This window comes from Amia ocellicauda, chromosome 7 (assembly GCF_036373705.1).
Source record: "Amia ocellicauda isolate fAmiCal2 chromosome 7, fAmiCal2.hap1, whole genome shotgun sequence".
NCBI lineage: Eukaryota > Metazoa > Chordata > Actinopteri > Amiiformes > Amiidae > Amia > Amia ocellicauda.
The window spans coordinates 31,333,652-31,360,085 of NC_089856.1; the positions used below are offsets into that span (position 1 = coordinate 31,333,652).

The 26,434-nt window shown below is 35.9% G+C and overlaps 1 protein-coding gene across 5 annotated transcripts in view; it reads left to right on the forward strand.

Annotated features, from left to right (window-relative positions):
- The window catches only part of lpp (LIM domain containing preferred translocation partner in lipoma), a 184,082-nt gene that overhangs the window by 24,312 nt on the left and 133,336 nt on the right, over window positions 1-26,434 (forward strand). Inside the window, exon 3 of one of the 5 annotated variants that reach the window (XM_066709184.1) lies at window positions 2,969-3,016. The exons of the other annotated variants lie outside the window; for them this stretch is intronic. The gene's annotated coding sequence lies outside the window, so the exon portion shown is untranslated. The remainder of the gene's footprint in view (window positions 1-2,968; window positions 3,017-26,434) is intronic. 5 annotated transcript variants of the gene reach the window in all.

Below are 26,434 nucleotides of genomic sequence, written 5' to 3' on the forward strand. Positions count from 1 at the left end.
CATTGCAATATTGCAGGATTTTCTTCATGAATCTAAATAAATCTGTCCCTTTGTTTGGAAGCTTCCCAGCATCATTTATTTATTTGTGAGAGGAGGAGGAATATTGATTAAATCAATAGCAACTGTATCTTAGTGTTTCACAGCAGTGATAAAACATGATACCAGCTCCCAAAATATAATTTCAGTTGTAAACCAAAGTATAAGCAGAATCGAAATGGCGTCTAGTATGAACAGTATTGTAAACTGATTTAGCACTTACTCATTTGCAGACCCCCCCCAACCCCAGAAACAATTAAAAGCCATGCTTTCCTTCATGTCATATTTTATTTTTCTATTATGGCTCTGAAATGATTTATTTTCAGATTAAATGGTTCCAGTCGCAACAAACACTTTTATTCTCTCCCTGTCTTTTTCTGACAATCTGTCACATAGGAATCTGTGACAGTGTTAATTTCATAAAGAACAAAATCATCACTTGAAGAGAAGACTTTGATTCCATGGAGACAAAATACTCCCCCCTCCCCCCCTGGACTTTTAGCCCCAAACAGGAAATGGGATGTATTCAATGATAAAATAGAAAATAAGCACTCATACTTAGTGTCTTCGTGAAATGTTTTCCTTTTTGATTATTCACATTGCACCAGCTGCTCCTTGGATCGTGATGGATTACATTAGGTAGACATACCACACACCAATGAAAGCCACCCTTTGGCTGAATTCAATTGGAATATTTATAAATGTAAAATGTTTGATGGATAACGTTGAACACAAGAATCCATTACTGTTTCTTATGCAATGTCTTCTCCTTCTTTTTTCTGCTATTTTTTATATATAATAAATACTGCTTGTAAAATAAGTCTTGTTGTACTTATGTCATATTTTTATTTTATAGTTCTCCTGTGACTTTGTGGGGTTCTCACCCACCTGTGTAAAGGTGAAAGGATAAACATGGTAGAAGTTCATAGCAGTTTTGAACTGAATGTAAATTTTAAAATATTATTCCAAAGTAGAACTAATAATATACACTCACCTAAAGGATTATTAGGAACACCTGTTCAGTTTCTCATTAATGCAATTATCTAACCAACCAATCACATGGCAGTTGCTTCAATGCATTTAGGGGTGTGGTCCTGGTCAAGACAATCTCCTGAACTCCAAACTGAATGTCTGAAATGTCTGGGAAAGAAAGGTGATTTAAGCAATTTTGAGCGTGGCATGGTTGTTGGTGCCAGACGGGCCGGTCTGAGTATTTCACAATCTGCTCAGTTACTGGGATTTTCACGCACAACCATTTCTAGGGGTTACAAAGAATGGTGTGAAATGGGAAAAACATCCAGTATGCAGCAGTCCTGTGGGCGAAAATGCCTTGTTGGTGCTAGAGGTCAGAGGAGAATGGGCCGACTGATTCAAGCTGATAGAAGAGCAACTTTGACTGAAATAACCACTCGTTACAACCGAGGTATGAAGCAAAGCATTTGTGAAGCCACAACACGTACAACCTTGAGGCGGATGGGCTACAACAGCAGAAGACCCCACCGGGTACCACTCATCTCCACTACAAATAGGACAAAGAGGCTACAATTTGCACAAGCTCACCAAAATTGGACAGTTGAAGACTGGAAAAATGTTGCCTGGTCTGATGAGTCTCGATTTCTGTTGAGACATTCAGATGGTAGAGTCAGAATTTGGCGTAAACAGAATGAGAACATGGATCCATCATGCCTTGTTACCACTGTGCAGGCTGGTGGTGGTGGTGTAATGGTGTGGGGGATGTTTTCTTGGCACACTTTAGGCCCCTTAGTGCCAATTGGGCATCGTTTAAATGCCACGGCCTACCTGAGCATTGTTTCTGACCATGTCCATCCCTTTATGACCACCATGTACCCATCCTCTGATGGCTACTTCCAGCAGGATAATGCACCATGTCACAAAGGTCGAATCATTTCAAATTGGTTTCTTGAACATGACAATGAGTTCACTGTACTAAACTGGCCCCCACAGTCACCAGATATCGACCCAATAGAGCATCTTTGGGATGTGGTGGAACGGGAGCTTCGTGCCCTGGATGTGCATCCCACAAATCTCCATCAACTGCAAGATGCTATCCTATCAATATGGGCCAACATTTCTAAAGAATGCTTTCAGCACCTTGTTGAATCAATGCCACGTAGAATTAAGGCAGTTCTGAAGGCGAAAGGGGGTCAAACACAGTATTAGTATGGTGTTCCTAATAATCCTTTAGGTGAGTGTAATTTTCTTCAGGAATAATGTAATTAGTGACGGAGGTGTTTTGTAATGACTTAACCTCAAAGCATACAAATGTGAAATTTCCGATTTCACAACGATCCTGTCATGCTTCTACAATTTAAACACGTTTTCCCTTTCTTCTAGTCAGAAGGTATCCATAATAAGTACTCACTTAAATTTAAATAGATATCTGACAAATGTACTGTTGTGCGTTCAAATAAGGTATTTAAGAGCATTAGTACCCTGGTCTTGCTTAACAATGAAGGCGTTGCCAGTTACGATCAAAATAGCACGGTGATTTGTACGTTTCCATTTGAAAGCAGTGCAATAAAATTTAAAAAGCTCTCTTAATTACAAAAAAATTCAATGAACGAACCTAAGTGGATCTCAAAACTCACCAGTACCACAATCTAGAGGAAGAAGAGTTTCAGCTTTTAAATTAATTAAATAAAACATTTTTATTTTGCAACCTTAAGGATGCATGTCCTCTAAATGTTTACAAAACATCCTGATGTATTGCAGTCAAAGTGCTTCACAGCATGTAGACTACTGCGCTGATGACAGACAGCTAGACCCTGGAACTGAGTACTAAATATTTAATTCCAGATTGCCATATACACTTATTCTGAAAAATCTTCATGTAGAGAGTGGTGGAATGCACTTACATTGCCCTAAACATGTACGTCTCATTCATGTCTCTGTGTTCTTTTATTTATTTTAGGTATCTTGTCTTGTGGGGAAGTCCTGCCTTACCCTGTTGATATATTTTGTAAGTCTTTACTTTTTTTTTTTTTGTATGTTCTACAAATATGGATTTTTTTTCTCCCAACATGGTGTTTATCACATATCTACAGAAATGTATTCCTGACTTGGTCGTGGGTATATTTACCAGGTTGTGGGTATATTTTATGTAACTTCAGTAATGCAGGCACTTGTGAGTTTAAAAAGTTATATAATCAAACCCATATGTTACAATCCCTCAATTAGAGACACAGCACAAGGTAAATTATGTGACATACGGATTCTCTGAGAACACTCTGACTGTCCAAAAAGATAGTCACCCCTTGCTCAATTAGGCTTCTGTAAAAAACAAAAAACAAAACATAAGACATGATGTGTTTTGTTCTATAAACTCATACTTTTCTTCTTTAATGAAATATAATTGTAACAGTGTGCCTTATCCAATATAGTTTAACAAAAGAATATGTTTTTTACACATGAAGTATGTTTGTCAGAGAGAACCTCTCCCTAATCATTCATCTCTCGGGTTGAATGACTTGTAGTAGGATCTTATATACAGAAATTAATTCAGAGAGAATTTAGATTTCAATCAATATTGCTATATTATATTAAGTAAATAGTTTCTACCAAAATTTTTAGATCTATAAGAAAACTGTTTAAATTCCAGTCAGTATAGGCAGTTCATTTTGATGGGTTAATTTATTTTAGTTGTGCTTTTAGGTGAGTGCATTAAAATGTTCATGCAATGAGATATTGTGCTTTAAAGTGTTTTGTAATTCTGAGTCCAGGCCATATTCATAAAGTATTCCCTGTTGTGCTAGGTGTCACGTTAACACCTGTTTTTCCTAAAGAGAAAGAGAGCAAGAAACAGAAAAGCAGTCGTGATGTGTCACATAAATCTTTAACAAAATAAATTCAATGTTTATTTTAGAAAAATAATTGTACCATTGAGTGCATTAAAAAATGGATAAACTTAATGTTAGTTGTAGTCGTATAACCCTCATGTCTTAATGTTCTTTGGGAAGATATTATAGTGAAAACTGCACTCGACTGGAATCAGATATTGTAGAATCTAGATGCATCTTAAATCAAATTGATCTTAGCAGGTGTGAAATCATTACATGCATCTTGCCTATAATTAATTTTACAGATTGAAGACAAGGGGGGTTAACATTCATGGTTATTTGTGAAACGCGTACATTTTAAATAGGCAATAAAGGAGGGTAGTGTATTACCATTTTTTGTGCCCTAAAACGAAGACTAATTATGGGTTTTCCATGCAACACTGATTGATCAGGTATTACCATAAATGCATCTGACTAAATCCTTTTAACTGTGCCCTGTGGAGAGATTGCCAGGAGGGTTTTCTCCTTTAAATCCCTTTGTGTACACTTGCTGGAACTCTGTTTACTACACCAGAGTCCTCATAAAATAAACAAATAAAGACCAGGATATTCAATTGTACTTCATATTTTCAGAATTAACGGGGGGAAGAAAGTCTGAAATTCATAAATATCTGTTTCTGACACTTTTTAATGTAGTGTAACTAACTCCACCAAGGTTACATTTACAAAACAACAGCACAGTCAAGAAAACAAATTCTCTCAAACTGAAAACCATGTCATTTAGGAGAGGTCAGGGGATTCAAAGACTGATTGCACTGTACTTCATTCTATTTGTCTTCCATGCTACCTGGAATCACAATGCTGATACCTTGATTTACGCTTGCCTTTCTTTATATCCGTTCTGTCTCTATACAGTGTTTGGCTTCCGCTGATTACCATCTGTTCGAACAAGAGCTAGGCTGATGCAAAATAATCATATAATTTTCAATAAATCGAGTGAAGCTGCTCTGATGTTAATGATAAGTTACTCAGCAGTACTTTATTTTTTCTGTTTAGATCATATAGGCTGGAATTGGGTCACCTCTTCATATGTTTTTGGCTGTTTAAGCAACTCGGTTGCACTACATTGCACATTTCAGAGATTGTGTATCTGCATACTTTGCATTATTTTGAATGTTGAGTATGCATGCATCTCCTGCCCTTATGGTCAAATCTTGCAAAGAAAAAAGGTCTATATGTATACATTCACATTTATCTGAGGAAATAATACAATGAAAACACTAAAAGTAAAAACTATTGTACAATGCTTCTATATTTCAGTTCTTCACCTTTGTTTTTGCATTTCAATTCAACTGTTTTGATGACTTTAGCAAACTAATTACTGATCCTAGGTCTCTAAGCTTTAATTTCTCAAAATGAACAAATCATTTATTGTTTCCTCTCCCATAGTATAGCAACTACATATATTACCTCTCAGGAATACTTGCCTATTATTTGAATTAATCAAAAAAAAATTATACACTATATCAAAAGATGCAGATTAGAAAGGAAAATAATCAGAAGTCATTACAAAAAAAATATATATATTCTTTATTATTAACCTCAAAAATAATATAAGAATCAGCTTTTTCTTTTTTTATAAGTGGCCTTTTATGCTTTAAAAGATGATTGGATCAGATTTTTGTTAAAACATGCAACTGAAGACACTAGTAGCTGGTTTGGTTAAAATTATCATTTTGTTCTGTGTGGGAAAACAGATGGCTAAGAACCCATATTAGATGCAAGCTGTTAATTTGCTGAATTCTCAATGTTTAACAGGTGGTCCAAGAAGTCTGTATCCCAGCTGCATTTTTTTTTTCTCTCTTTTTCGTTTGTACAAAGTCAACATATTTTTCACATGAACCTAAGCACTTTATGGCAAAAATCATTCTTATCATTAATAGCAAAGTAGGGAAAAGTTAACAAATCATGGGATCAAAGATGTATTTAGGGTTGTTTCCATTGTTAGTGACATCAAAAATGAACACCGCCTTTGGTTTATTATCAGACATGTCTTTGAAAGCACATCTTAGTGTGCTGTAAACACGAACTGCCAGAATCCTAAAAGAAGATAATAGTTATCTTATTCTTAAATAAACAATAAAGTAGTTCCTGACACCATCAATTTCTTGCCATGAATTTGAGCCATGGACAGGAAACAATCATCTGTAAGAAACTCTCCATCTTCCACTGTTTCCGGAAACCGCTGTACCTGAATTTGCTTATAGTGACAATAGTATGTACAGTTTCATTTGCATTGTACTTCGGATATGTTACACTCAGTTCCTGTAGAGCTGTAAGATTGTGTTTTGGATTGTACGCTTTTTTTTTTGTCTGTGATGGTTTTATTATAATTTGTGTACTCAAAAATGAGTTTGGTAATCATGGATACCCCTGTATTACCCCCTTGCACATTATGAAAGTCATGTTTTTAATAACAATTAAACATATCCAAATACACCCATGATATATGCGTGTTATATCTAGCATTAGTTAATCAATCATTGTGAAATTTGTTATTGCCAGCTGTATCCAATCCATATTCACTAGTTCAAAGTCACTGCTAGCCCATAAATGAATCAACACAATTTTATATCTGCATCTGCACAAACAATCAACATTGAAACGTGTATTCCTAATTTAATAGAATTGAGAAAAGATTCCTTCCGAATATATATTATACTAGAAGTGACACAGCACTGGCACACCGTTTTTGTATCTGGATTTCAATGTGAACAACCATGCTGTTTTTTGTTAGGGAAATTATAGCTTAAGGAAGCCAGAGTTTAGAAAGTTTAGTCTCAGACATCAAGACTTCGGGGGTGGTTCAGAGTACTGCAATAACGACATGCATATTATGCTTTTTAGAGGATTTGACATGCACGTAAGGCAGGAGTTTGACTCTTAGTATTTAAAGATCATGGTCCTCTAAAGCATTTTTTATTTCCACTTTTGCATGTTGTCCTTAAATTCCAACTTGTTGGTTCAAATGAGTTGTTCAGGGCCCAGCAGTCATGTTGGTTTCTATTCTAAAATATCATGCCCTTTAAGATAGGGTTTATGTACAACAAGGAATTGTGTGGCTTTCTAGATACAAACTAATTTTGTATTTACATAGGAAAGTTTTTTTGTAGCTGTTTTTCCAGGCACTTGTTCCATATTTTTTTGTTTTTGTTTCCTATCCTGTCATTGCAACACCCGTGTCTTTGAAGGAAAGGCTTATCACTCCAGGAACATGGTTTTGTGTCTGCCCCTCTTCATATTCTCATGATTTTAAATCCACCCCACCCTATGTGCAACCCTTGGGGCATGTTCTGGGCACAGTTTGCAGATTTAAATGACTGATATCTTGACTGTAGGGCCCAAGCTTCATTCCAAGCTCCTTACTTTTTCCTGTGGACTGTGGTGTCACTTCAGATGCCTACATTATTAGCACATTCAATATATATGCTTTACTGGGCAGACTGGCTTCAGCTACTTTGATTGGAAAGTTGAGCCATGCCTGTGTTGTTCAGAGTCAGCTGCCTTGCTCATGACATAGTGAAGCACAACAACAAAATAGTGCTGCAAGCGATACTGACTGGGAGCCCAGTCAAGCTTTCTGCAGCAGTAGAAAGAAATATAGAAATGTATGTGAATTGACAAATACAGTATTTCATAATTGTATTTTTAAAGATCAATTGCACACATTACTCGTCAAGAGTTATTGGGAGTTCCAGAATGCAATGCAAATTTTCCAGAATACAAACTGAGGAAAAAGTGCTCTGATTCCTTTAAAGATTTGATAGCCAATTTGGAGCAGATATCAGTAACAGAGCTGTATGCCAGAAGGCCTCAGTGTGGTCCTGTCATCACCTGCCACTGTTCCAATAACATCTGGCCATTATTTCTGTCTGTTTTGCTGTTTGACTGTAGAGCAGCATGGTTACCAGGAATTATGGGTGTGGAAGACATGCCAATAGAGCATGTGTATTGTAGCGAGCTCCAGCAAACAAACGGCATCTTTGAATAGAATTTTCACATTTTCTTGTCTTTTTTGCATTTAAAAGATGTGAGATCTTGAATTGTGTCAATCAGGTAAGTAGGTTAATGGGATATGGAAATCTCTGTTTAATCTAAAAGCACTGCCAGTGAAAAGTAATGAATTACATCTAATAATCATACTAATAAGAAGGGTGGTATGTTTTCATCATAAATGCCAGTTTTGTACATGTCTTTTCTTTCATAGTTAAAGGTTTACTGCCCATGGAAGTTGAGCAGCACACACTGCTTTGTGTCTCTTACTCTAAAAGTAGATGATATTGAACAGCACTGTAGCATTTTATTTTTGTATTGGCTCTTCTGATCAAAACCAAGCAAAATGGAAGTAGCATTTAAGGTCACTGTGTGTTTCTACTTTTGAATATTTCCTATTACTTTCTGGATTGGAGCCAGATTCTTCGGGCACAGGTTGAGTCTAGGAATAAGCACAAATGCTTGCTACACTTGTCAAACAGCATTCAGGATTTCAGCTATGTCTTGTTTACTGATATATTCCATTCATTAGGAAAAGTACAGTCTTCATTGTCAACACATGTAATTGTGATCTATGTAATTTCCAGAGCTTATTTAAATTGACTGTCTGCTATTGGACCAGACTAAGAAATGTTAAGTAAAGGTCAAGCAGGCAATCCTAGAAAGGGTCAAGACCAGGGTTTAATTATTCAGATTCTGGTAACGTGAGGTCATTTTAGTCTGTTTACATTTTTTTGCTTGCTCAAGGATGCAAATGGAACAATATTCTTATTCTTATTGTTTATATTTTGCCGACAGATGTTTTCTTTTCAACATGTATTTTTTAGTGAAATCACAATCACATTTAGGCTGATAACCACTATGTGAACAAGATATGTGACTATGTGAAGGCCAAAGTTTACTTTCAGTCATTGAACCATTGTCTACTAAACAAAGCAGGACATGGACCAGTTCTGTATGTTAATTGCAGGACAGGCAATCCCTTTGGATAAGAGGAATTCAAAAAAAGCAAGCGGCATTCCCTAAAGCTTTACATTTAAAAGAGGCAACAGGCTAGAACCATTAAATACCCCATAGTCTATGCTTAGAACTGTTGTCATGAATTTTTCATAACCACTGAGATTCAAAAGCATGAAAATATATAAAAATGAAAGAAAAGAAAAAAATCATCTGAGTACCACCTCACATGGTGCCTGCATTGTTTTACATGAAGAAACATTGTTATAACAAGGAGCTCTGATTAATTTAGTGTGGCTGCTGTTACCATGGGGTTCCTCACATCATTAGTGTCAAATTTAACTTCACTAGAGGAATGAGTTTAAAGCATTATTCATAGAGTTTGAATAAAATTATTTTTGTATTGGTATCCACTCAGTTAGTTAACTGTTTTGAATCAGCTGCATTAATGGCGATTTCAAGATAAATCTTCTAAAATAGAAACTCTGTTCAACAATGACTAATGGAAGGTTGTAGATGAAAGAGTTGATCCTAAAAAATGGATTAGTGTCACATGTTATACCTACAGTTACATTAACCATTGTGTGTCACAACCATTGTCAAGATAATATTAAAATCATGCTATATGTCTCAAAAAAGCATGCAACAATATGATCAATATAAGTCAGGATATGCAATTGTATGTTGGGTTTTGGAGGAAAGGAATTTAGTTTACTACTTTATTTGGCCAAAGCCACCAGAATGCATTATTGTGCTGAAGAAGCAACATGCATGAATTTGAATTTGTAACATGTTTGTTTTTCTTTCCAAAGTGATTTCTAAACCTTAGTCTATTGTATATTTAGTTATGACTTATTTTATCTTATTTAAAAATGTCTAAAAATGCTCTTTTCAAAGTATGACTGCAGATGTCTGTATAACAGTCTAGGATACTTTTTTATGTATTCATTTCATTGTTTTTATTTTTTATTTATAGCTTATTGTCAGACAAATATTAGCACATTTTCTTGTATGCCTGGATTGCAAAAACTTGATCAACATTGTATACCATTTCTAAGTGTTGGCAGTCACTCGAACAGTTCCTAAGATTCAGCTGCGGAAAGAAACGTTAAAAGGTGCTTTCAGTTCTGAACTGAATTATGCCTGGTTTCCCTCCCCCATGTGGATTTCAATATGTCAGTCTTAGTTTAGTTTGCAGTTATATTATACCATCCATCCTATCAGGAGAGATTTTCCAATAATGTTGTTATTCGCAGTTTTACCACTTGCAGTTAAATAGAGGGGAAAGTACAACATAGCTATGCAAGAAGGATTCAGAATGATACATTCTCATCGTAGCTCAGAATAAAGAACCTGAATATCATGTTGATGTTAGTCTAATTGTTATCCCTGTCCACACTGAACATTTTAATTACAGATACAGGTCTTACAGTGCCCCATTGTTTCTGACAACCGTTTACAGTGATTTAACTACATTGTGCACTAAAATCAATTTCAGTGATTCAATTAGGGTTACATTTTGGTCTGTGCTAGGTTTAGGGTTGTGAGTAGTATTTGTAATAACATTGTGTGGGCAATTCAGTGATATAATACAACGAGATAGTGTCATGTCTCTTATAAATGTAAGCTTACCCCAGAATACCTAAAAGAATGTTTTAGTTATTAGTCGACTAAATGTTATTCCCATATTAAATACCAGTTTTAATGAGTCCAAAACAAGCAAACTTCCCCCTCCCAAGCTCAAGAAATTTGGATAATGCAAATACATTTAATGGATTTCATAGGCCCCCTGTAAAAGATTTTCAGGCTGATGGGTCAGTCTTTTAATCTGTCACAGGATAAAACCCTGAACCACATCCTTCCATTTACCTTTATCCTCACTCTGCAGGAAAACCTATTTCCTACCTCTGGAATTATACTTAAATGAAAGGACAGCCCTTTGTAATGTTCTCATTACTCCCGTTTCAAATTGGATGAACACTATGGATTTAAAGGTAATAAACAGTGCCATAATTCATAACATCGTCCTGTTTGTGAACCAGGATGGTGTACTGGGAATTATTCTGTTACTGGACTGAACTTTGTGCAGTAGCCTAATCGTTCCCCAGTACAACCAGAGCTTCCCCAAAAGCGCAGCAGATGGCAGCAATAGTTATATCTCTCAAGCACATTAGTTAAAGGCAGAAATTACCGAGATGATGATAATAAAAATCTGTATTGTTGATCGTAATAATATTATTAATAATAATTACAATAATGCTAATAACAGTCTCTAAGGAAACAAACTGAAGAGCAACGAGGACACACCCTTAGTATAACGATACAGTGCAATTTTCGTTGAGTGTACGTCATTTTGCAGAAACTACACACTTCTGCATGGGGATGTCAAATTCACGCACATATTCTGTAGGCCTATCACTATAATTTTCACTCTGAGGATCAAACTGACTGATGATTTGCAGAAGTTTGTAAATAACTCAAAGAATGAGATGGACATATTTGTCCAAAGGTCACAATGGTAGAGTCATTTTTATTACTGAAAAGATTGGAAAAACTGTGACCTTTGTCATTTTAAACAATTTGCTTTCTCAGATTGACAGTGTTGTTTCTTTGTGTCCATTTTTTTTTTTTTTTTTTAACATGGTTACTTCATTTTCTTGATGTCAGAACCTCCTGTGAGGCTGAATACAAGAACCATTGGATCATTATGTTTAATCTTTCTAAGCAGTCGGGAGATTATTCTCACTTGCATAATTTTTCTTTGGAACGTCTTTTTTGCATATTTACTCCTTTTCATATAAGCAAGATGTTGCCCCTCCCCCAAAGCTTTCATTTTTGAAGAGAATACAGACAAATTTGATGGACTGACCAAACTATCCAGTAAACTTATTATGCTGTAATAGGCCTGCAAGAGTATAAATAGCCATTGAGCAATCCGCTGAGAAGTGATAAGTCAGGCTTGATGGGTGCAGGCGGAATTGGCGTGAGTTACTAGAAGGCAGATTACTTAGTGTCTGCCAGGAAAGTTTTGAAACCAGTGGGTTGCGTTATGGTGAAATTGTGACTTCTTGCTGCAGGAAGATTAGGAAATAGCTAGCATACTTAGCTTCCAGGGAGGAGGAGCAAAACGGGTGAAGGTATTTTTACCTTGCAGCTGGAGTTGACGCATCTCTCTCCAAGCCTGGGAACACGCAAGCAGCGAAAACTGCAATGCAACAGAGCAACATCAGGTTTTAAACTTTGACCTCAAATAAGCACCTTTGAGGTGTTATTGTAGACTGCATCTAGTTGGAGAGCTAAATGTTGAAGCTTTGACTTTTGACATTTTTAGAGTGGGTGTTTGTTGCATTGAAAGATTTGTTTAAAAAAAAAAGGGAAGTTAATGAATGATCATTAAGGTTATTTACAGAAGGAAGTGCTCTCCAGCATGCATAGAACCAGTAGATATATAAATCATATTACCAGTTAAATGTTCTACAGGAGATGTACATAAATACATTGAAGGCCTAAACAAAGAGTGTAACATTCAACTAGGTGTACAGGAAACCATTAAAAAACTAAACATTAATATTGCCCCTCATTAACCTAATGTATTTGGATACAATGCATTCTTGAGATTTGGTTTTGTGATCAACATCCACTGTATTGTGTACATTGATACACAGAATTGAAATGAATGGTTTTGCCTATGTTGGTATGGTATAAAAATGTTTACATACCATTTTGTTCTTTGTCGGATACATTGTGAAGGGTGAAAGTTACAGGTTCGTCTGCATCCTTGAACTGTGGGGCTAAGTATTGACCGTGTGTGATCTGTATCTTGAGCAAACTCTTGTTCTTTTTAAGTATTGTGTGCTGACTCCTGCTGGCAGAGAATTAGAAAAACACAGACCCAGAGTCCATTAAAGCAGACGATCTCAGCCACAGGCCTGCAGAATAAACTTGGAAGCTGTGCCTGTCTAGTTTAAAGGGACTGTAGGGAATTTGAGCTCTGCCAGGCATGATAAAATACCTCAGATCCTCATTGTTATGTATCTCTGGCTCTCTAATCCAGGTCTCTTGTCTGCTTGCACAGACTATGCAGAACATTAGGTGCAGATGGCATACACTTCAACTTCTAATGCTTCCCGGGTGCCTATACGACTGTGATGATGATAAAGAAGTTATGCCTTGAGTGTGGACACAATTTCCCTATTAAGGCTAGCTGCATATTGAGTTTTTCATTCACTCAGAGATCGCTCTTACCCAGAGATTGGGACACAATGGAATTATAGACTCCCTCTGTTAGAAGGCAGTGGTTTGTTTTAACTAAAGATCATGCACAGTTTGACATGCCCTGTTTTCCCATCATTTGTGCGGTGGCAACTGACAGATTTCGGAGCAGAATCTCCCCTTACATGTAAACAAGGTGTTACTGGAGGGTACTCTGATATAGCTTTGCCAGTGTGGATTATGCTCATAAGCCACAGTTTAGGAAGTAAGTTTCAAAGAATTGCAAATATGTTTGAAAAGGCTATTGTCGGAATATACCGGAATAGTATCATGAGGAAAATAATGTAAATCTTTTTATAAGCACCTGCTTAAATAACACAACAGCCATCAGACTATGCATTCAGATTCCGGCATTAGTATTGTTTTATTTATCAAAGTACTATACTTTGAAGTACACTAACCTCATATGAGAAAATAATAAAGCAAAATACTTGTGCTTGGTTTTATTATTAACATTATGATTTAAAGATGCAGTTAACCTTAAATCATTATTTCTGCTTGCCATGTTGAGTTTGTTAGTCCTTTTATTTAGTTTACATTGGAAGTTGATCTCTCCTTCGTTAGTTTGAAGTTTCAGGAGTGCTGTTTAGCTTTGGTGAGACAGCACGCCATACTCTGTTCATTATTAAGTTTTCATTATTAAACTTTGATTTATGTGTGGCAGCTTCCTTTTGTTTTGCTTATAATACTGGGACAGAATAGGATGCTTTTTCTGTGATGTTTGCAAGTGTCTCCGTGCCTGGCATGATTCTGTGAGTGGAAATTGACGAGTACCCTGTGCATAACATATGGCATTGATGTGAGAGCTCAGAAATCCTCTTACGCTAACCTTCCAGTAGGGATAATACCTATTGCAACTCCTGGCACAGGGACCTTCAGTAACTGTTTGCCCTGTCTGTAACCGCAATCTGGTGTAAGTGCTCACGTGTGAGGGCCAGCAGGAGTACTGGAGCCATTAGGAGGGTGTTTCCATGTGCAGCCCTGAATGAAGGCTGTTTTTTCTCTCTCTCTGAATGCAAATGAGCGGTGCTTCACTTGATTGTCTGTTTGCTTTTTCTTTCTTTCTATAAATGAGTTGTATTTATTCTTTGCCCAGCTCCATATGACTGGCTGATGTACAAAGTCTGTCTGTGGTCAGAAGGTGAGGTGAAGAGAAATAAGTAGACCAAGACCATGTATATATGTGTATAGATTTACTTTGCAGTTGTTTGGAAAAACTACTAAAAGATTCTGTAATCGCGTTGTAATACTTCCCCTATTACATTTTTTGTTTTGTTCTCACATAACCCTCATCTGTGGAAATAATTAAGAAAATCTGGTTCAATTAGTTGGGAACTGAAAGAATTTACATACAAAATATTGCAACTCTGACATCATGAAACTGTTTGTTGCACTACGCCGATCCACTTACCCTGCAAACATCTAACTGTTTGCAAATCACGTATTACCGTCTTTTTTTGTCACCTGTGTCACTATTTTTGTTTTATATGTTTTCCTTTACAATTGTCCAATATTAATTTAAAGGGAGTGTTCAAGGATTAAGAGGGGGATGTTGCTTTTGCTGTGCATTCAGCTACTAATTGAGTTGACTGGATACTTGGAAATCCTGGGATATAAGAAAGTTTACAAACAAGAAGAGGCCATTTGACCCATCGTGCTCTTTTGGTTACGATGCCAGTGCCACACTCAATTCAAACATTTGAAATTCCCCTGGTGGTAGTAAACAAAGAGTACAAATATTAAATAAATACATCTGTACTTATAATTTAAGTACATCACATTGGACTTCTTTTTTGCGACAAGGATGAAGTAATATTCAGTGCTTTGCCTTGAGTATGAAGTATATCTCATTTCTAATGCTTAGTTAATGTAATGTAAATTAAATATCAGTAGCCCATTGTAAGCATGTGAAATCTGCCCCTTAGGCGTTCTGTTTTATTCCTGTAAAAGTGACATTGATTATTTTTCTATGAAACCTGAGTATTCCGAGTTGAAAATAAATAAAACAAAATAGATATGAAGCATATTAAAGTGGAGGAGATTGTTTAAATATTTGATGCTCTTATATGAACAATGTATGAAATCAATCTTGTGCAGAACATTTACTTGGCATGTGTGTGCTTTAATTTTTGTGTGCAACAAACGCATTCACCTCATTAAAAGTGAAGATTTCTGTCTGTCACTGGTTTCATATCGATGTCACTAACTTACTACTTTTGAGGACGGATCTTACTACAGTATTTATCTTGCATTTGCAGTATCCAGTGCCAAAGTCAAGCAGCAATCCTTGGTCTTTGATCAATTAATGTTTTTTGATTTATAAACTTTGCACTTCTCTCTTCTCTTAGGAAAGTCATAAATATTCCAAAGTTACTTGTTTGCTGGGATCTAAATTTATGCTCCTCTCATTTCAGTTCACATAGAATAACCATGCATTTCCTTTAATAAAACATCTACAAAAAGTCTATGTAAATGCAATATTTTTCTGCTGTTATGTGTATTTTTAAGTAGAAAGAACAAAGAATCTTAAAATGGGAACAACTTTGTTTTGTTTTTCTTTCTAGACGTATGTGTGCCAGAAAACTAAAGATTTCTAGCTTCCACATTCTTAGAGAATATTTTCTCCTTTTTTGGAAGTAGGCTTCTAAAAAAAAAAAAAAAAAAAAAGTTATTTGGAAAAGACACTGTTGTTTGAAGATATTTTTGTGGTGAAGGGAGAGCTGTTTCAAAGATGACAGAATGGAAAGCATTTCAATATCATTTGTGTGTATATGTGTATATACATATGTGTGTGTGTATAAATAGCAGACAGCCTGTTGAAAACAAGAGGTTTATAGGTCAGCCAGGAGAACATTGTGCGACCCCCACTTCCCAGCCTGCCATAATTGTATAAGTTCTACTTCCGTGCTCTTTAAATTGTTGTTCTGAGGTGGTGCCTCATTCAGTTAGCTCTCTGAAACTAATGCAGCAAAACTTTATTGTACAACAGCTATAAGTAACATCAGACAGACCGCTACTGAGAGGTCACAGCCAGGTACAAATGCATGTTGAAAACGAGAACAGTAAACTTGCACCTTAAGACTATGGACTTGTTAGAATTTGAAAAATTAAAACAACTTTGTAATGTGTAAAGTTATATATTCACAAACTTATTTTGCGAATTGTTGGGAGCCATTTGATTTACCAAACTGATTTAACTACTTACCAATCTACTGGAGTGTCCACTGTCTGAGATCAAACTTGTGATGTTTTTTCTTCAGCTCTATTTATTGCATGGCATTTTCAATTAACTAGGATTTTCAAATGCCTCAAAACGTACATTTTGTGGTTTTCTCACATATTCCCAACCCTGCTGTTTCTGTGATTATATACTGTTTATAGTATATGGTACACAGACACCATGACATGGATTTAGTGCCAAAGCAGTGTGTCATTCCTCATTACTTTCTTGTGCAGATTTTCGTTTGATTATTTATTTATAGATTGTTCTGAGAATTTGTTTTCAAATACCACTAGACAAAATGCACATAAGGTAATAGAGCCCATCAACTCCCAATACGTGCTGTTTTTCCTTTCTCCAGCTGAGTCGTACTGGATTGGTAACTAACCCCAACCTTGGTTCAAGAGGAGCAGACACATTTGTTCTGACTTTTGGTATTTAAATACAGTGCAACAAAACCGTGCCCGTTTCATGTGTGTCTTCAGGTTTTCCTCAGGATACATTGGCACAAACCCAGACAACGGCACAGTAAACAGCTTGACATACGAGACAACTTTGCACTTAATCACAGCCTCTGAAGATTGCACCTTCTCTGAAAAGCAGTGTGAGGTTTTCATGAATATCAAGGAGGGTGATGAAAGCAGAGCCATGCTGCGCTCAGTGCTTTTTCTTTCTCCCATTTGCTTTTAACTGCAGAGTAACTCGGAGGCAACTGGGTATTATGCTGTGTATAACCACACACTCCTTTCACATCTCCAAACTGTAAAGTTCCGATCTGAGTAAAACTTAAACACTTTAACCACAGAAAGTAAAAGGGAGCTGCTCTTTCATTTTTAATAGCAGATCCTCCTATGAACTTGTGAAAAGAATACAAACAAGAGAGAACTGATTTTACAAGCCACTTTTACCTTTAGTGAAGTGCTTCTTTATTTTATTTTATTTTTTAATTAATTTCCAAATGAAGCCAAAAGCCAAACAATTTGAAAAGCAAGTATCGATATGCTCAATATGATTCTACTGTTGTACTTTGGAGTTGTTAAAATTGTATAAAAACATTACATCAATAATGGTGCTTTGGGAAAAAATGGGAAGATGAAAGTGTAATTTGTACAATGTCATAATACACAGTTATCTATGATCTACTAACTGTGTGGGTATAGTTATGGAGGCATTTACACCAAGCTACATGTGGCTTTTTCATTCATTTTTTTTATTAACAGAAATTGTACTGTAGTCTTGAAGGAATATTAGTCTGCTTTCCAAGAGTCTGAATATCCATTTCTATCTGAGCTCTGACAAAAAGACTGAAGTGCTCATTATACAGAGATGTAAGTGATAATCACGCAATGCCATAATAAATAAACCAGCAATGACACATCAGTCATTAATGTGAAAACCCAGAACTGATGCAGATTCTGTAAGAAACGTATTTATCACATTTTACAGCTTGCAAACTAAGGTCGCCAAGATGTGTTTAGTTGCACCTGCTATATATATTTTTTGCATTCCGAGTGATTTAGTTTTTTGCATCCAAACCTGCAGTAGCAGCAGTGCTGTGTCTTTAACATTAACAAGCCATGCACTCAAGGGATTGCCACGTCAACCCTTTAAAACTTATAAAGCAACAGATATCACTAGTGAGAGGGGATGCCTCGCTCAAAGCGGTAAATTCAATTGATTTGTGCTTTGTTTGTTTCAATATGTTGCATTTTCTGTGCAACGTGACTTGTAACAAGTTGCTATGTTTGTAATGATTAGAAAAATGTAGTTGTTTTAAAGAAAAATGCAGTGGATTTAAATATTATAAGGAAGTTGCTTGATCAATATAACCTCACGTATCTGGCAAAAAGGATGCATCTTGTTTGTTAATTAACACATCATTGACAAACATACCCCATTTTAAGTGATATCTGTAGGTTTACTTTTTGAAAAGGAATGAGAAGCGATGCCCTGAATCCATGCATTCTTATGTATCATGGCACACCACTGAGTTGTAGTGGTAGTAGCAATATAGTGTATTTTCTTGATTTTACCGTCACAACATAATTAATTAAAATCATCCACATACATACTGATAAAACCTCATTTAACACTTACTGTGGATGCAAACGCCTTTGGATCAGCCAGTCCGCATCCTAATGTTAATGACAGGCAAATCATTTGACATTACTTGTCTGATTTGAACTGCTAGTTTTGCAGTAGCTGAAGGTGCTGAAGGGGCAAAAAGACACCAGAGATGCACAGGGAAAAGAAACTTCAGTGATGGATCTGTGATTTCTTTGAATTGGGGTATGAGGATTCTAAAAATATATGGGATAAGGCAGTTTAATATGTTTATATTCATACTCTTCTTAAAGGGTTGTCAAAAGGCATTATCTGCATCAGCATGGTTCCCATTTCTATTTAATAAGTGTCAGGAGTCTGGACAACCCCAATAATCACATGTAGAAGGTACATAGTTTATTTTGGCCTAGACTGGCTTGACTAAGGGAACGATGATCTGGTCATCAAGTCAATAAATAAAGAAGTGTGTCAGGTCTCTTAAACTTCCAAATTCTTTGTGATAATGCAGACAGATATTGAATTAATAATGATTATTCAACAATGGAATACATTTTGCCCTAATTTACATGTTATATATATATATATATATATATATATATATATATAGTGCATTTACAGTGCATTCTTCAGGTGATTAAGCTTGTGCTCTAAATGAATTGTATCTGTGAGTGATCACAATGACTAAAGATGCCCTTTTAATCTCTATTATACACTATTTATACATCTTAAACTTATTTCAATGTACTCAATGTCTCGACTTCAGTGGGAAATGTAAATATTATGAGGAATTCGGAAATGGCAATGTGTTCAACACTATGTTTAATACACAGCAATATGCAACAGCTATTTTTACGGAGTTAGCTGTGGTATTGACCATGAAGATGAACTGGAAAGTCATTGTAGTAAATCTCTACTTCATTGTTTGCACTTACTTCTGCTATCCTGTTTTGGTCATTACAAATCTCGCTTCACTTTCTTGTACTTTCTAAATTATTAGGTGATACTGCCAGGCTGAGGGTAGATTATGAGACTTAAGGCATCTTTTTAGTTTTAGTTTTTTACAGATTTGTATACTTTAATTTCTCATACTGGTTTTTAGTACTTTTCCTTTCGGTTAAAAACTCAAATCTGTTCACTGAGAAGGGCAGGGAGAAGAGACGGCCTGTGTATTGCTATTCTGTTTGATTGCTGGAAATGAAGGAGGGTGGTGCTGTTACTGCCACCCTCCACCTCACAAATACAAACTCACACACCCACCCCCACAAGCAGCGCAGCAGCCAAGGTGACATGGAGGGGGGTCGTGTTTAACAGCCTGCTCTTTCACAATTTCATGTTTACTGATTTTAGCTAGGTTGCAAAATGTGGAAAAAAAAAAAAAAAACTTTACCTAGTCATCCATTGCACATTGGGTGCCTAAAGTATTGCTGTAGGACAGACATAGTGATCTAAACTGCAAAATGAAAACAAATTGACATCTGCTTTTAGAGTTTTGGAATGTTAATTCTAAAAGGTCTGTTAGGGTGGAAACAAGAGGATTTATGGTCATCTGGAAACATTTACTTCAGAGTTCCACTTTTGTCCTCAGAGCTAGGCCAGATTGTTCACATAACAGTCTTGGCTGCCGAAAGACTGGATTTAATTTAACAGCCAAGCATTTGTAAACAGCTGGGTATTTTAATTATTTATGTCTCATGTTTTCTCTCTCTATATAGAGTGTGATTCCTGGAAAGACATGCATTTGATTTGCTGCTGCCCATTGAACTTGGAAATAGGTCTCTATGGGCTGTTCTTGCTCATAATATTAACTGTCTTTTTCTATTCTGCTATTTTTTTTATTATTATTTATTTTTTACTTCAAAACATGCATCATTACCTTCAGTACTAGCAAAAGCATTGTGGCTTATAACCAAAGACCTGAGTTTGTTACACCACTGGTACCCTATGTCTTTTTGAATTCAAGTTTTCTTCTCACACTTTTTTTTTTTTCTTTTTCTTTCGAAGCATAAAAAACACATCTTGTGTGATTAACAGAATGTGCAAAATGTTCACTTTCCCTTTCAGTATACTTAATGTTTACTTGTTGGACAGATACCTGGAAGTTGTAGACACTTGGCAGGGTTACTGTAACTACCACAAAGGGTTTGCCATGTCAGTGATCAGCACCACACTAGGAGAAATGAAACAAAACATATATTTTAAATTGCAATGTCCCTAAAATATAGGATCAGTGACCTAAAAATGAAAAATCCTATTTACCAGTCTGCAAATCTGTTATGTTCTAAAGCAAAGACTCAAATGCATGTTTTTAGCCTGTATCCCACTTAATAAGATGATTGCTATCAACTGAGATCTTGGTACAGACATCTCGCACTGATTGTACTCCAGTTGTTACTCTTTACAGTCCTGTAACAGCAATATGGTACTCTTTCAGGCTGGGCAGGATTCAAAACAAGTTATCTCTGTCTGCATTGCAAACTACATGGATGAACCCCCACCCTGTCACTGTGACATGACTATCTTGCCATATTCTGTCTCTTGGATTAAGTGCTCTAGATTGTATGATCCTTTATGGTGACCCAATCCCATGGAAAATGCAGCTGACTACAATAAAAATGTTGTTTCAGATTTAAATCAAAACACCTACCTGCCTGTCAGTTTTACAAGCGGAGTACTTAAAGGCATAAATTAGGTAGAAACAAGAAACCTCTAGACAACAAGAAAAGCAACATAAATTACTGTGTTTGAAATATGTGACTGGTAAATGTGCTAAAGTTGTGATTTTAATCTGAGCCTGTCAACAAAACTGATTTGTGAATTGTGTGAAAGAGCAGTTAAAAACATACACACACACACACACACACACATTTCTCCTCCCTTACCAGTTCAAACAAGTTGAGAATGAAATAATAAGAACAAACAAATGTATGATTTTTTTTTTAAATCCACATCTAGGATCAGATATAACCCTTATCCTCTCTAATTTGTCAAAGCCGCCGAACATCTCTCTATAATACGAAGCACAGATCTAGGTTGTATATCATATTGTATATAGAGGCAAATTGAATGGGGAACAATAATTTGAAGAAAATGAAAGTGCATTAGAATTAGGAAGTATTCTGATTTCATGGTAGTTTTGAATATTATAGCAGGTAATATGGACAGTGCTTACCTTCACAAGTTGGAAATGTAAGTCATGTAGTGTAATGTAATACACTATATACAATATACACCTGAAATACTCCAGATTATCATGAAGAGGATGTAGTTTAAGATTATTTTCAAAAAGGTGCTCATGAGATCTCATAGCTGTGCAGTGTCCGAGTCTGAAATACGGAACAGAACTGAAATATTCAGTTAGACTTCTACAATTCTTGTAAAGACACTTGTGAAATGTCTTGAAAGAGCAATACAGTACATCTGTGAGCACCTGTATAGCACCTACTGCAACTACTGGTTCTTGTGTGATTTTCTTTCTCTATGACAACCAATCTTTCCATGATTTTACAATTTTGGTGGCATAACTAAAGGCACAGAAGATCAAACGGCTGTAAGAGAAACCCTTTATGTTCTGTACATACAGAACTCAATTTAACACATCACACAAACCGAAAAAACAAAGAAAAGAAAAACCACCCGAATAAAATGCATAAACTAGGTGAGACCACATGTGATTATATTTGCATATGTCTATATGTGTACAGCATTAGAACCTTCATTTCTCACGATTTTCTGCAAGGAAATCATTTACCTTTTTAAATCTTGCACAGTGCCTACACAGTTGTGATATGAATCATCTCCATCTCTCACAGTTTTGTTCTCATACATGATGATTTTATTTAAAATAATTATAATTTATATTTGAAAACTACTACTTGTGAGTTCTAGGCCTTTATCTGGGTGGTGAATGTCATGTTGCTAGAAATGTAAGCAACAAGCAGCAATGCTGGCTCTTTCAGCAGCAGTCCCTAAACAGTCCTAGCCCCCTCAGTCTGTGCTTCCCATTTATCTGTTTCAAACTCTGCCCTCGTGACATCTGGTGAGAATGCGCAGCCGACAGCTGAGAAAACTACCCATCTTGTCTGGACTCCCCGTCTGACCCATCCACCCACAGTAGAGACATGCAACCATTGCCTCAAACACTACACGTGTGCTCCTCACAGTCACATTACATAACAATTGCACAAGAAACAATGACATATATTTGACATGATATATTTGCCTGCTTGATTTATTACATTGTTATAACATTGTGTCAAATTCAATTAACTTTAAATGTGTCAATTAGATAATGTTTTTATTCTTTACTTTTTTGAAAACCAATGATACATGAAAGCAAAGAATCTGAAACGTCATGGATATCACCACAGGTTACCAAGCTCTCAGCTGAACTTCTCTTTGGTAATTTATTTAAAATGGCCATTGCCTTTCCTCAAATCCAGTTTTACTGGAAAATGTATTTCCAATGTCTGTGCTTACAGTATTAGCTGATACTTCACCTTTTTATGCATTTTGCCGTCACAGGCAGTCAAGACCATTTACTTTCCCCAAGGTAATTGAGGCTGGAGGGCTCTCAGACAGAGCTGTGGATCAGTTGCCTTTAATTTTGCGGCTGCCTCCCAACATTTTTGTCCGTTTGTCCACCAAGTTGAGAGTTTACCAAAGCAACTATTTGGAAAAATTAATAGACAACATTAATCCTATGAGCACTTCAAAGAAATCCAGACTGTGGTATATCATCTATTAATTAATTAAATATATTAATTCATTACTTTTTTTGTTGTATATCCAGGACTCATTTTCCAAGAATGTGTGCACTGTTTTTCCAGTGCAAAGGAATATTTCAACTGCACAGACACACAAACACATAAATAATAATCAAAATATTATTTAGTAGGTGGACACCATTTTCAGCTGTTGTTATGCTTAAAAAATAGATGGTATTTGAGTTTAAGATCTTAATTTACTACTTTACTATCAATTTAAAAAAACTGTCAAATAATAGTTTGACTCCACTTCCCAGCACCCAACTGGGTGGCTCTCTTTCTGCAGGGATAATGAAGCAAATGTTTTTGCATTGAGCTTTAGACATTCTCTTCTGATTATTATGCTTTGCGTAACACAGTGCTGTCTTCGTATCTTGTTCGCTTGCTTGTTTCCAGTTCATGTTGTGGTATGGAATGGTTTTATAATGGTAAAATGAATTTAGAAAATATTGATAAAGATTTATGAGTATACATTCCTGACAAGGAGAACAGGAACTAAGAAAAATGCAGGCAATAAGATGGACACATGCAGAGGTGGTTGGATTATGAAGAAGGATCAGATTTTACTTTAATGTGTGATTAAGTTGGTACCCAGGAGACTGGACACGCTCCTGTCCCAGAGCTACAAGAGTTGCTAGTTATCCAAGAAAAAATTCCGAGCTCTGTCAGGAGAAAACAACATGTTTTTTTGTTTGTTTGTTTTCTCTAGTTGTTGATCTCAGGAGATAGATAATTACCTCGGATTGATTAAAGCTTAGCTCCCTAAGTGCGCATCTGTGTTTTCATATTTTTTTCCAGTTTCTAAATCGCACAAGCACACCATAGCCTGCCATTTTAACAAAAATAGTGCAAAGAAGAGGCAACAAAACAGATTGTGTTATCAAGTATTACCAGGCAACCTTTAATTTTCTCCTGTGCATTTTGACAGAACAGAAGAGAGAAATGGATGACTTAAGTTAGCAGATAATTAAAAATACATTTTTTTTATTTTATTTTAATGATTCACTCTTGGCTAAAATTCATAGAGCCATACATGATATTTGGTCCATTGACGATGCAGGTGATTCTAATTAAAGTGCAAATGAATTAGAAGAAATAAATCACAGAGGAAGGTGATTTGTGTGTGAAACAACAGCTTCCTAGTGGAATGCTATTTTGATGTTGTAATGAATTATGCTTTTTGACAGTAAATGGCTTTTATGAATGACTCAATAAATCCGACAGTAAACATGATTACCTGCACGATAAAAGACATAATTATTTTTAATGAATATGGGCCATGCACTCTTATGTTAAAGAACAAAATAAATTCCGCTCAGTTATTTATTTCCCTTTACCAGAACAGGGTAACAACACTCTAGATCATTTGTCTGTGAAGTGAAATGATGGTGTTTCTATTACTCCACAAGAAATGGTTACTTTGTTTCAGTAATTATGGGAGTGGGTGTTACTGGAGTAGGACCCTTACATTCACTTACAGAAAGATTTGCATTGATGGTTGCCAATTTTTTGGTTTTCCAATAAATTCACTCAATTTGTCTCAAAGTCTCAAATCATGATTGTGCTTAAAATAATATTTACCTAAAACATGTATATGCATTCCATGACCATAATGTATTGTTGGAGATACATTTTTAATAAGAACATGCCAACTGTTCATTATATGCCCCGATCACATCAGGACGATACCGTTATATTGTGTGTACTGTTCATAATTTCCAAGAAATATGTGTGTCGGCTAAATACGGCAATTAGAGTTTGTACTGTGTAATACTGCATTAGCCCGATCAGCCTTTTTGAATCCACTGTGTAAAGTAATGCCATAGAGACTGGGTGTGACAGATGGGCTGCTTTAATTTTTAAAGATGTTTTCTTTGCATCATTGAGCCTCAGTGCAGTGCGTCACGTAACATATGAACATCAAGCCTTTCTGCACCAAACTTTCAATTCAGGAGAGCAAGCAAAGGATTATAAACTTTTGTTCCTCTGCTTACTTTAGAAATTTCTTCACTTAAGGGATTTGCTCTGAACCCAGCCACAAGGTTCTCCTGGCAAGCTTCAGGGTGTTATGCTATTGATAGTAATCCAGGGAAGGTTTGCTTCTTTGGCTTGCTCATTCTTCACCATCTGCTTTGTCATATATATATTTTTTTTGTCTGGTAGTGGGGGGGGAAGAATGGTTTCAAAAAAGAATTCCTCTGTCCTTTAAATAAATAAGGTCAGGTCCTCCGAGGCCTCCCAGAAGTAACTAAAGAGGTTCCATATTTGAAGGTGATGAAGGCAAAAGGCTTGGTCAATTACCTGTCCTTAGTTTGTTTGTGTTTAAACAAGTGCAGTTGATTGATTCATGATAGTGCATTGGCACAACACCGTTACAGATCATTCTAACCTCTGCCCTTGAGAGGAAGTAATATGGTGTTATCAAGATGAACTGCTTGTTGCGACTGTTCGTACAGGTTGGACTGAGTATGATGGGTGAATCAAATTCTTTTCACCTTCCTCCGTGTTGCGTTTTTCCTACCTTTGTCATTGCTCATGCAGTAGTTGTCAAAGAGGCATGATGGGAGTATAATCATACAATGACAAACCGATTCGCTTGGCAGGGTGAATTAATCTTTACTCTACATACACATAGTAGTAAACAGAGTGTCACCCTTTTGAGGAAGAAAACAACATTAACTCTTTAAGAAAGCATATTAGAAAGCTGAAGTGTTAAAAAAAAAAACCTGCTCTTAACAATTGATTCATTTATTTTTAATTGATGGAAAATTATTTTCTTTATTATTCCAAACATAATTATGTAATATAATGACTGAAGCTTATAATTCAGTAATTTATAAGTATAGTTTAATACACAAATGAACTGCTAATAAAGATCCTTGTGTAAAATTAGAAACTTTTAATGAAGTTTCAGATGGTTGGAGTTCATACTTGTACTTGAGAGACTCTTGATTTATGTATTGTAGGGATATTTCACTTCCTTTAAATACAAAAAGTGCTTTCTTAGCTTTGAGAACTAAAAATATTTCAGGAAATAAAACAAACAAACAAAAAAAGTTTTCGAACTTGTTTAATAGCTTCTTCACTGGAGAATGCTTCTTGGCCTTGATTCAGCACACATCTGTATAGATTCAGACCAACTAACTTGCAAAAACTGTATTGAGTAGCACCTTAACAATCCATACTAAGACAATGGGGAAATAACACAAAGGTAGACAAAACAGCAGAAGTAATGAAGCTTTAAGGAAATTATCTGGAACTTTGTATGGAAA